This window comes from Trachurus trachurus (genome assembly GCF_905171665.1).
Source record: "Trachurus trachurus genome assembly, chromosome: 16".
NCBI lineage: Eukaryota > Metazoa > Chordata > Actinopteri > Carangiformes > Carangidae > Trachurus > Trachurus trachurus.
Genome location: NC_139902.1, coordinates 1688757 through 1701102, shown reverse-complemented (window position 1 = coordinate 1701102; position 12346 = coordinate 1688757). Strand labels below are relative to the sequence as shown.

Sequence of the window (12346 nt, the reverse complement as noted above, 5' to 3'; positions counted from 1 at the left end):
GAATAGAAAAGATGTGCAACAAGCCAAGATTCAGACCCATAATTCAATGTGACGTCTTCAGTTTCATTTTCAAAAGTTGATATCAATAATAAAAAAATATGCAATAATAAATTCTGGTTTCAAAGTTCTTTCAAGGAAACTTTCCTGAAGTTATTGGAATCTAATTAACATTAGAGCACTGTCTGCTGATATTTAGTATTCTGGAAAGAGATGGTAAGAGAAACACAAAACAACTCTGACAATATGTCTGCTTGAAAACATTCCATCTCAACATTAGACACTATACTCCAAACACAACCCATCACAAACAAATGAGAATATAAACTGTCAGAGCAAGACTGATTCAGTTCAAACCAACACCTCCAGGCTATCTCAGGCCCAAGACCAAAATTACCATGGTAACAATCAATGACATCTCCACTGATGAGTAACACAGAGCAACAACAAACAGGTGAACATGGCTTTTATTCTGTAGTTTGCTAACATGGAGACAGTAAAGAGTGTAATTTACCCAGAATCCATTTCACCACAGTACAGTTTAATTGTCAAGAACTAAACTGCTTGGAGCACTGAACTCTCTAAAGCTTCTCTGAACACTATTTGTTATCTGAGCCACTGTCAAAGCAAAAGCAGCTCCAGCACAACTTCAATGGTCCTTGTCATAGACCCATGGAGTGTGTGGAGAGCGATGTCACTTCGCTGTTGAGTTGAGGCCGCCGTGAAAGTCACGGTGTTCATTCAGCACCTGCCAGTCAGTCACACCTGTAGACAAGTGTCTGCTTCTATTTATACAGGCTTTTGGTTTAACCCTGAAAGCAGCACGACCATGAAGGTGATTCTGCAGAAAGCTAAGAATATTGAAGGGGAATATAACTCAAATAACAGATATCACCATGAAACTTCCCAAGTTTATCACTTACATGAAGACAAATATTTTTTTGTATTACAAGTTTTGTCAAATGTTATGTTTGTATATGTAAATGAGGCAATATCTAATGAAATATGCGCTAATTTACATACATTTCCAGAACCGAAATCTGGAAAATGGAGAAAACCCCTTTCAAAATTCTCAGTCAGAAGTTTTTACAGAGGGGATTTTGGATTTTTTTTTTTTATCACTTCAATAAATGAGAAAATACTGTCACCAGCCCTAAAATATTCAATTTCACCCCATTTTTATGAATAAAATGTTGTATAAATCAGGCTTTGAATGATATATCAAGAAACCCTTCTGTAAAAACCTTCAGAATATAGACAGGAATCAAACTGGAAGGTTTGGTGTCTGTAAGTGCTGCTGAAGTGGAGATTTCAGATTCAGAGTCTGAGGAAAAACTCATTTTGAGAAAACAGCCAAATCCCATAGATGTTAATGTAAATCGTACTTTTACGATTGGTTGTGGATACAAAGGAAACAACAATTTTTGGAGCCTACATCATTGTTCAGTAGTGAAAGAGCTTTACAATGATACCTGACATGACATGGGTCAGACAACAGGCACAGCTCAGTATGTAACAGTAGCTGTTAACTTTAGGAGAAATCTACTGACGAAAGAGACAAAATGAAGTAAAATAACCATCTTAATGTGGATTTTCTACCTTTTCTTTTGACTTTTCTGAAAGAATACATGTTAACCAAGAAAAATAGCCCCAAATCTCAAAATTGATTAGTGCATGAAAAAACAGTGTTGTTGCCTGTACAGTAGTGTCTCGCCTTAACAGCCACACTCTCACACAACCATAAGCTGGTTCACACAAAAGTCTGTCTCAAGTGTGTGTGAGTGTGTGAGTGTGTCTGCACATGTCTGTTTTTGTGCGCATTAGCACATCACCTTTAACAGAAATCCGATATATTAGGACTAAGTGCAGTTTCTGTGTGTGGCTGACGTGATTAGGCCTCTCTGTGAGCCACACGGTGGCCGGCAGACAGACTGGCCCACGCTCTAATTGGATAATTTAGGTGCTGGTGCAGCAGCCCTGCATGGGAGAGCGTCCTCTGCCAAGAACAGGCCACTTAGATGAAAAGCAGCCAGCATGGAGGTGACATACGAACATGGACTCATCATTCCTGTATAGTGTTCATTGCTCTGGTGAAACATTTTTGTAAGATCTTGGACGTTCAGACAATGGTGTTAATATAAAAAAAAAAGGTTATTTGAATAAACAAGGCTAACAGATCGTTCTATATATAAAGGTCATCTCAGCTGCAGCCTTCCATGCAAATACAACAGAAACCCTGCATTATGAAACAGGTCAAGCTGCATGATGGGAATTGTAGGGTTCCAGTGTTTATTAAACCTGACAAGACTTGAGAAGAAGGACGGAGCAGTGTCATTATCAGCCCATGTTTGTGTCTGTGGGTATTTGTCTCAGTTTCACACCAATTAAGCATGAAAGAACTTCTGTTTTCAATTGTAATTTTTTTTTTCCACCCTATTTTTATTTGTAAATTACGACAGAGTATTAGGGCCACATTGAGAATAAAGTAATTTCCTACGAGAAAAAAGTCATAACATTAAGAGAATAACGTGGTAAATTTCCGAGAAAAAAGTTGTACATTTCCGAGAATAAAGTCGTACATTTATGAGAATAAAGTCATAACATTACAAGAATAAAGTCTTTGTGTAAAGTTTGTGATTTTTTAATTTGTCAATGTGGCCCTAATACTTCGTCATAGTAAATGGAAAGTGTATGAGCATCATACACAAATGCTGCAGTAGCCCCTTAAATATAGGTTCTGACATTTCACCAGAACAAGATATTAACATAAAGTGCAACACTTATCATATCTACTGTCAAGCGCTACAAATAACCCTTGTACTTGTGTACTTTGTATGTCTCCATTGTTAAAGTTTAGCATTACATCTCAGAGGATTATTTTTACAATCTGGAGTCATGTAAAAATGATGTAGTACCACGTGTCTTTTTCTGGTCAGTCTGCCAGTAGTGCAGCATTTGGACCAGAGTGAAAACAAACGTGTATGAACACGAACCATATGAGCTGAAAAAATTAAACAATGTATTATTTTCACTTCCAGTGCACATCTTATAGGTTTGCACCAGTACTGTATGTGTAAGAAACTGCCTCAAATCAAAACTGTCCATTGTGGTGTCAAAACCAGAGAATTATTATCAGCTGTCAAACTCCACATGATCACTAAAATGACTTCATGTTTGCAGGCATCTGTCTTTTTTTATGTTGTTATGTTGTTCTTAATGTTTTATGTTATTATGTTGTTGTCCATAACAGCAGAAAGATGACCCTGCACCAGAGGGTCAGAGTTATGTACCATTTAAACAGCTGGAATAAAGATACTTCTGTCATGGCCGACAGTACTTCATAACTCAGGAACTGTGACATATTGTACTCTAGTATCGATTGACAGTCCTGTGCTGACCAAAGTCTGTGTTCTATGTTTGATTGCTCCTGCCTGTGTTATCATACCCCTACCTGACGTTCTGTCAGTAAAGTCAAGCTGTGGCAAAAACTGGTCAACAAGGGACTCCAGGTGTTATTTTATTGTAAGGACGTAAACAAAATCATGACAGGAACTGGGTGGATGGGTCGCGGCTGCGATACGTCCTGGTTTTCATTTCAGTGCACATGTTCACGGGTTACAGCGAACACACTCCCATCCAGGCGCTGCTGTGTGAACACACACGTGCGTGATTCTCTGCAGCAGTTCAGCGACATCGGCCGCCGTGTTCTCACAACACAGTCAGTGAAGCATCACATGACAGGCTCATCCAGCTGGACCGTGACCATGGATACTGAGAGCAACACATTCAGCCTAATGGGAGATCTTGAAGTGACCTCTGATCTGATCTGTCCTTATGAAAAAAAAAAAAAAAAAATCACCTAACATTCAGAAATGTAAATTCAAATTCTGACACTCCATGCCCATGACTTCCTGTCCACAAGCTATATCCAATCATATGCAGAGATAATCAGGGTGTCCGTCCTCAAACAGCTGGCGATTTGACCTGCATGTGAGTTAGAATAGATTAGCATGCTCTGAATATAAACACAGTGGACTGTCTCTTCCCTGTAACGCAGCCTCTTTCTATTCGTACTGGTAAACAAGCATGACCCCGGGCCACTGAACTTCACCAGCCCTCCTTTGACTCTGCTGCTGTAATTGATGAAAATGCCACAGTCCAAAGTCCCGAGGTCAGCTCCAAACACTTGTGAAGTGTCAAGGCACCTGCACAACATCAGCACCGGCTAAACTAACTGAAACAGCAAGGTTGTTTTGTATGATCTGAGGAAAGGCTGCTGGTATAAAAAAAAAAGAAAGAAAGACGTTGTCTAGCCTGCAGAAAAACACCTCTCCATCTCCATTTGCCTTGGAGTGACTGTTTGAAGTCAGGGAAGGCCTGTTTGTTTTCTATTATGAATATGAAAGCACTTTTAAGCAATACTACACTGTTTTAATTTTAGATTACATTTATGATAATGGGGTGATGAAGAACAGGAAGTGACCCATAGTAAATGGGCTTGTGTTAATAATGTCATATATTAATAACGAAAGAGGGGAAAGCTAATGGGGCCCGTCAGGTTTTTGGGAGACTGTTTAATTGGCCTAATTTGTTACATGATGACAAGCATAAACACAAAAATCTATCCCCAGGCTTTTTGTTCTCATAGTCAGACCTGGGGTCTGGGTCTGGGTCTGGGTCTGGGTCTGGGTCTGCAACATCTGGAATCAATCCAGTAAATACAGGGCCAGTGTCCTGATATTGATACCTTTTTTGTTAAATCTAAGAGCGGCGTGTCAGGCTAAATCTGAATTTTTTATCACCACTAAATGATCCATGTATGTTAAAACACAGTTGTGAACAGCTTTCTTGTGTATATTGCAGATTGTTTGCAGCATTTGCACTGACATTTGTAAAATAGGTCCATACGGCATTTCTCTTTCTCTCTGCCGGGCCTAGTGTTGATCTGTCTGTCTGACTGATTGATTGACGCCTGTCAGTGTGCGTGCAGCTGCGCATGCACGCCATGAGTTTGTTGTGTTGTGACACAGGTCACAACACTGACAGCAGCAGCAGTGACGGTAGGGTAGCATGCAAAGTGATTACAACAGTATGTTGTTTGTGGAGCGCTGTGTGGTGCAGTGGGATGAGCAGGCGCCCCCATATGCAGAGGCTGTAGACCGAATCTCCTTGTTGTTTACAACTACTTCCGGGTAGAAAACCAGCACGTAATTTGAATGAGAACAGTAGTAACGAACGAGAGTTTAGATATATATCATATTTTTCACACCCTATCACTGTTTAGATGAATCTGAAATAATTGAAGAAACATTACTATTTCTGTGTGTGTGTTTTGTGTTGCTATGTGTTGTATTTATTCAGTTTGGGGGAATCACAGTGTCTAGAAAGCATCAGGGCTCAGCTGACAGGGACAGCTAACGGCGGGAGCTAAACTAACGGCAGTAGCTAAGCTAACAGCGGTAGCTAAGCTAACACCAGTACGTCAGCTGTTAAAACCCTCCCGTTGTCGGACAAATATTTTTTCATGGAGCGTTTATTGAGTCACTGAGTTATTAAAGTTAAACAGGTAGCTAACCGTTAGCCCGGCTAATCTATGATAACCATGACTAATAACAAAAATGTGCACACATAAATAGTAATGTTTGTCCAATCATTGGTTTTATAGACTTTACAAACATCAGATTAGTCTAAACGGCGATATAGTAACATGATCGCTGCAGTCGGCCCCAGTTCGAATCCCACATCGGGCGGCCTTTTACTGCATGTCATTCCCCCTCTCTCTGCCTCCCCATTTCATGTCTCTTTCTACTATTTTATCAAATAAAAGGCAACAGATAAACTGAAACTAGCAATGCCCATACTAATAATAGTATCAATATTTAAATTGATCCATCCATCCCTGCTGGGGTGAGAGAATATGCAAACTCCACACGCCAGGTCTAATGTAAAGTATACTGACTGAAGATGTAGGCTACTATACTGTGTTAATGATGGGGGGGGTTCATTTGGCCAGATGTTATGCTAATATGGTCATATAGGATATGGTATGATAACACAGCAGGAAAAGGAAATGGACTTGTGTTGTCATGATGACATATTGCCTGTGGTTTTATTATGTGCCTGATGATCCATAAACAAACAAAGATACAGTGTATTCTTCATAGATCAGGTACATTTTGGAAAAGTGCTGCCACTTTATATTCAAATCACTGAACACTGAGTCTGTAATCATCTTAAAACTTCCCAACACGCTGTGGGAGCGCTGGTGAATTTCACAGTCACTGGGAGTAAACTACACCATTGTTCCCATTGTTAGAGAAAAACTAGCAAGCTGTGCTAAATGGATAATCACACCACCACACCACCTGAGGAGTGATGAATGGAAACTGTTTGGTTTTCAACAAGATGGATGAAACGCTGGAGGTAAAAGTAAGACCATCTGCTAACAAAGGACTTGTGGTAACATCACCATAGCAACAACAACAAAAAAAGTCACTCAAATTAGGTGGTGTTCATGTAAGTGAGTGAAACTCTAGGTGTGTCAGAATTCAGGAGCCGTCTCCTCTGCAGGATGTGGACGACAAAGACGTGTCCCCTCACAGCAAAGTGCATTTTAACCTTGCAACCTTTACCATACAACACTTGAGAAAGAAAAAGGGGAGAGTGTATTTGAATGGGACAGTCTACATGATGTGGCTCCTGAATGGGGACTGTCCCAATTAAATCTTAATTTACCATTTGCAGTAGGTAAGCGTTTTGTAAATTAGGTTTCGTTTTTGAAAATGTCTTTCTATATCAGGGACTGTAGTGAGACACCCGGATCTATACAATATCCTCTGTTGGTGTCTGCCAGGGACAGACCCCTAACTTCCTCCTACTGTAGCCTATAAGAAAACTGTATTTTCCAGCTTAAATCCTGTATCCCTATGTCAATTGTCATTTATCTCATTATATTACATTAATATTGATGTATTTTCTCCTCCTGTAAAAAGGATTCAGAAGTTTCATGACTCATCCTGCACTGGTTCTGATTTTTTATCCAATTAAAATCAATTTCTCAAATGTTTACAATCTTCCTCAAACTTTAAAGGTCCAGTGTGTAATATTTGGCAAGGTTTATTGGCAAAATCTGGATAGACCACCCATGAATATGTATATTCGCTATAAAATAAAATCTGTTTCCGTAGCCTTATAATTCTTCTTTTATATATACCTATAGCAAGGGTCTTGCTTTAGAGAGCGTCATATTGTGCCGCCATGTTTGTACAGCAGCCTGAATGGAAAATCTAGCCAACCAGAGAGCACGTTTCAAGAGTTCACGTTCATAAATAAACCAAGGAAGAAGAAGGAGGAGGAAACAGCAGACATATGGTAAAATGGTTTAGATCTTCACCTCATCGCTCCATTCTCCTGAAATACTCCCAGACGTAGTAAACCAGTTTTTTTGTCCTCGGAGGACACCGTCACTGGATGATGGAAGGGGTGAGTGCGAATCTAGAATCTAGAATCTGAACGCTAGATGTCCCCCCAGTTTACACAATGAACCTTTAAATTCTGCCAATCACCATGGCAACTCTGGTGCTGGACGTATACTAGCTAATTTGCTGCATCATTTTCTGTTGTGTGAACTCCCATAGACCGTGTCCCTTCATTGTTCACTGTGGACAAACACCACCTGCCTGTGTCTCTCCACCATCACTGCTCCCTTCAGCTATTGGCTCAAAGTCTCACTCCATAAGCATCTTCATCATCCATGTCATTATCTTCCTCCGTTTCATCCCCACCCGCCTCATCTATGAGATCAGCTGGTGAAGGAGAGAAGTCCTCCACAGTGCAGGTTACAGTCATTCAGGTGGTACATTCCTGCCAATCAATTAGTCCCTCCCTACCAGCATGTTTTTCCTGAAAACATATGATCATGTGGAAGTGTTTGGCATTCTAGGAGTTGTTTCAGGGTGACTTTAAAGGGATAGTTCAACATTTTGGCAAATTGGCCCATCGCCATAATGCCTATGGTCATAGCTGTAGGTTTGTTACCTTGCACATCTCTCCCACTCCCTTCTGCTGACTTATAAAGCTCTTAATGATAAAGCTCCAACCTATCTGAAAGAACTAATCATTCCTTACTGTCCTACCAGAGCACTCCGCTCCCAGAACGCAGGTCTATTAGTGACTCCCAGTATCTCTAAAAACAGACTGGGAGGTAGAGCCTTCAGTTACCGGGCTCCTTTACTGTGGAACCAGCTCTCTCCATGGGTCAGAGAGGCAGACACTCTAACTACATTTAAGACCTTCCTTTATGACAGGGCTTTTAGTTAGGGCTGGTTCAGGTAGCTCTGAACCATTTTATAGCTACGCTGCTATAGGCTTAGACTGCTGGGGACACATCTGGTTACATGGAGCCCTCTCCTTTCTCCTCCTCTCCTCTACCCAACCCTCCCCTCCTCTCCCCAACCCTCCCCTCCCCTCCCCTCCCCTCCCCTACTCTCCTCTCATTTTGAACTGTCATTATCATCTGTTGTACTTTGTAGTTTGGCCTTGGTGTCTCACACCCTCTCTGTGTTTCCACAGATCCACCGGAGCTCCATCTCCCTGCACCAACCGCCGCCTGCACCAAATGAAATTGCCTTGCCTTGTCGGTGCAAGCTATTTTTAGAACGGTGGAGCTGCTCAGAGCTACGCTACAGAGGCTACTGGAATTTCTTGGTTTCCCTCATCAAACTCATCAAATACATGTTTTGGAGTTGTTGGATTGTGTATTTGATGAGCAGTAGCTCCGAGCAGCTCGCGGCTCTGCCCCGCTGTTCTAAAAATAGCTTGCACCAACAATTAAAGGTAACAAACCTACTGCTATAACTATAGGGATTATATGGCAATGGGCCAATTTGCCAAAATGGTGAACTATCCCTTTAAGTCTCCCATAAAAGGTGAACAATGCCCATGGTTAAGATTTATCTTTAAATTAACTTACTTTACAATTAACTGTCACAAAGCATGAAGGGAAAGTTTCAGGACAATCTTAAACCTAAACACTTTCCCTCCTCCTATTAAAAGTGTTGGGATTGTCAGATGTTATCTCCGACTGCAGTCACAAAGCAGACTGATGCCAAATCCCATTTAGTTCAGGTATTTATAGAGCATCAGGTAAGACACACTGTAAACAAAGCTGAGTAATAACGTCAGTGTGAGTGAGAGCGAGACAGACACAAAGACGCCGCTGACGGTCTTGTTATTGATTCCAGGAGATTGAAGCGAAGTGGGGCAAGTGAAGGCTGGGGGCCGCTTCACGCCTCTTATCAACGTGACAAGGACGCCTCCTCAGATACCAATTTCTCTCCCAAATATTAACTCATTAATCATAGCTGCTGTCCAAGATGGATTTTAATTTTGCAAAGAACATGTCTCCGCCACCCAGCCCCCCCTCATCCCCGCCCCCCTAGCCCAGACCTAAACAGCACCAGATTAGATTCTTCGTCCTTGCTGCGTTTCTGTCACCGTCAACACTGTCAAAAACACATATAACCTTCATACAATGTCACAGCTGAAATTAGACTGATAATATACTTTATACACTTTATAATGGATGTGCCAATTCTTGAATTTAATAAAATGGTGCAAATAAATAGGCTGCTGGGTAATAAAGGGAGCGCAACAGCCACAGAGGGAGCAAAACCGTGAGTACCATTTAACTATTTCATCAATACAGCAAGAGAGCAGCGTCGTTATAAATGAATGAAATGTCATTTTCTCTCCCATTTTTTTTTAATTCTCATTGAGCTGCTGAAACTGCTTCACAACAACAGAGGCCTGACAAGCAAAGGAAGGGGTTGTAGAGTTTGAATCACGAATTTTCCTGTTTGTTATTCCCATTGAAAGGTTCTCTTGCACATTTTATCTCACCAACACTGTTCTGACTGAGACAGTTCCTTATAAGAACGATTATTATTACCCTAACATTATTAAATGTTGTTTTCAATTTTTCCATTTTCAAAATGACAGAAAAGGAAAAGGGCCCTCAGCAAAGGTTTGGGCCTCCTGCATAGTTAGTAGTTAGTAACCCCCCTCCCCCTTTGGAACATATCACAGTGTGTAAACAGTAAATACCTTGTCTGATACCTTGGTCAAAGTTCTCTGAGAGCTCAAGTCTTCTGGGTTTCATTCTTTTGCAGGCTGCTGCTTTGTTTCCCTTTCTCACTCTAAAACTGTAGAAAACTAAAATAACACACTGATATTGATTAAAATTTTGTAAAAGAGTGTTTCATGTTTAACTTGATGTCTTTTGGAGATCATTTCATCTTCCACTTGCTGAACTGTTCACATGAATAGACATTTGGACCAGAGGTGCCCAAACTTTTGCTTCAAATTCAATAAATGATGAAGCAGTTTTAGTTCAGTTTTTATTTTGAGGAATTGACTAGTTTTTATTTATTTAGTCTTAGTTTTATCATGATCCATTCAGTCTTATCTACCTGTGGGTTGTACTACAAGTCGTCCCATATTGAGCTGTGGTGTTTTCTTCCTGCAGCTTTAGCATCTCAAAGAAAACTACAACTAAGCGGATGTTATCTGACTGAACTTTAGTTTTAGTTAGTTTTGCATTGTTAATTGTAGTTTTTATTTAATTCTCCTTTGGGAAAATTTGTTTATAAAACTTTTTATTTTTACTTCAGTTCACTAAATTATTTTTTCACTGCAAGTTTTAGTATTAGTCTTAGTTGTAGTTAACTATATAACCTTGCACTGTGTACACACACACACACACACACACACACACACTGGACACTGCTGTATGTGACTATAGAGGAGACGGCTAAACAGTCTATAAGAGTAGAAACAGGAGGAATGTCTGGAGAAAGTCCATCACATTCAAACTGCAAAACACTGCGTCTGACAGCTACTGTGACAAAGCAGTGACAGGAACGTTTATGCCAGACTGCACTGAATACTTGACTGCTATCCCAATCTGACAAACAGCAAGAAAGTGGAACCAAAAGAAAAAAAAAAGAAAGAAACCTTCCTAAATGTGTTCCCACATTTCACTTGACTGAATGTTTGATCATTATCATAGACGGTTGCTCTGAGACAGCAGAACTGGCTGTTGTTACCATGTTGGATGTACAGGATCCTGACTGTATGAACAGGACAGGTGAAATGAAACTTGAAAGTAGAAATGTGGAATTTACATTAAGGGCGTGACTTTGATAAAAAAAAAACCTTATCAAAATAAAAGCCTGGCTGTCTTTGAATGAATCCTCTCTTCACATAAACACTGTCGGCAACAATTAGGTACGACTGTGGATATTGTCTCCACTGTCGTTTTGAATCTGTATCCGTGACGTTACGTTGCTAAGTCAAGGCTGTCACATCGACATCTACTCAGTTGCTCAACATTTACTCGAGTCTTTTTCCCTCCTGAAATGGTTTCTGTCTGTTTCCCTCGTCTTGCTGCAGGTCTGTACGTACTGAAGCAAACTTCTTTTAATCCTCTGACTGAGTCGATGAATGTTCTGCTCTCCGTCTCTGTAACACAAGTGTATGCATCCATCTAAATGCAAATGCCCAAACCTGCGCTGCAATAAGGCTGCAAAGTGTCTGCCTATTTCTACCTCTCTCCCTCTCCTTCACTCAGCTCTCGCTCTAACATGCTCACACTATTTTCTCGTCTTAAACAAAGAGGGCACTTGAGAGCAGGGAGCAAATGAGCAGCGCTTTTAAATGCGGCCGCAGAGGCAGTAAAACTGAATGTGTAGCCTATCCTCTGCTCTTCCTTTACCCTCCTCCCTTTCTTTCTCTCTCTGACAAACCGAGTGGCTCCCTGTGCGTGGGCTGGGAGTGGAAGGGAAGCTGTGAGCGACACTTTTAATTTTCCACATGCTGCATCAGTGTCGGAGCAGCGATAGCGCGGAGGTTAGCGTCGGTCCCAGACAAGAGCCGCCGAGCTGTCCGACGCACTCGGTACCTTTCACTGGAGAGCGCCGCGCTGACTTTGTCAAGATTAAAGAAACAATGTGGCCAGACGTGGTACTTGCAGAGGGAATGTAGTGTCTCTGAAAAAAAAAAAAACACCCACTTGGAGTATAGAACTCCCTCATGTGCCGTACACTTGTACATTTCCAACGTTAATGCCGTTGGATAATTACAAGCAGGGATCCGGGCCGCTCGGTGTGCTGTGGAGGATGTTAGTCTGAGTGGTCGTCTGTCGGGGGAACTGACCTGATGTAATTAAATGATATCATTAAAACTAGAATTACAGCCTCGCCTCCGCCAAGTTTTTTAGGACACAAACTCACACAGCCCTCTGCTTCCTGAAAACAGGCGCCGGAAAAGTCTGTTTCCATTCGACTGTGTC

General features: G+C 41.1%; 1 protein-coding gene across 6 annotated transcripts in view; it reads right to left on the bottom strand.

Annotated features, from left to right (window-relative positions):
- The window catches only part of adgrb1a (adhesion G protein-coupled receptor B1a), a 208795-nt gene that overhangs the window by 61815 nt on the left and 134634 nt on the right, over positions 1-12346 (bottom strand). The gene's annotated exons all lie outside the window — the stretch shown is intronic.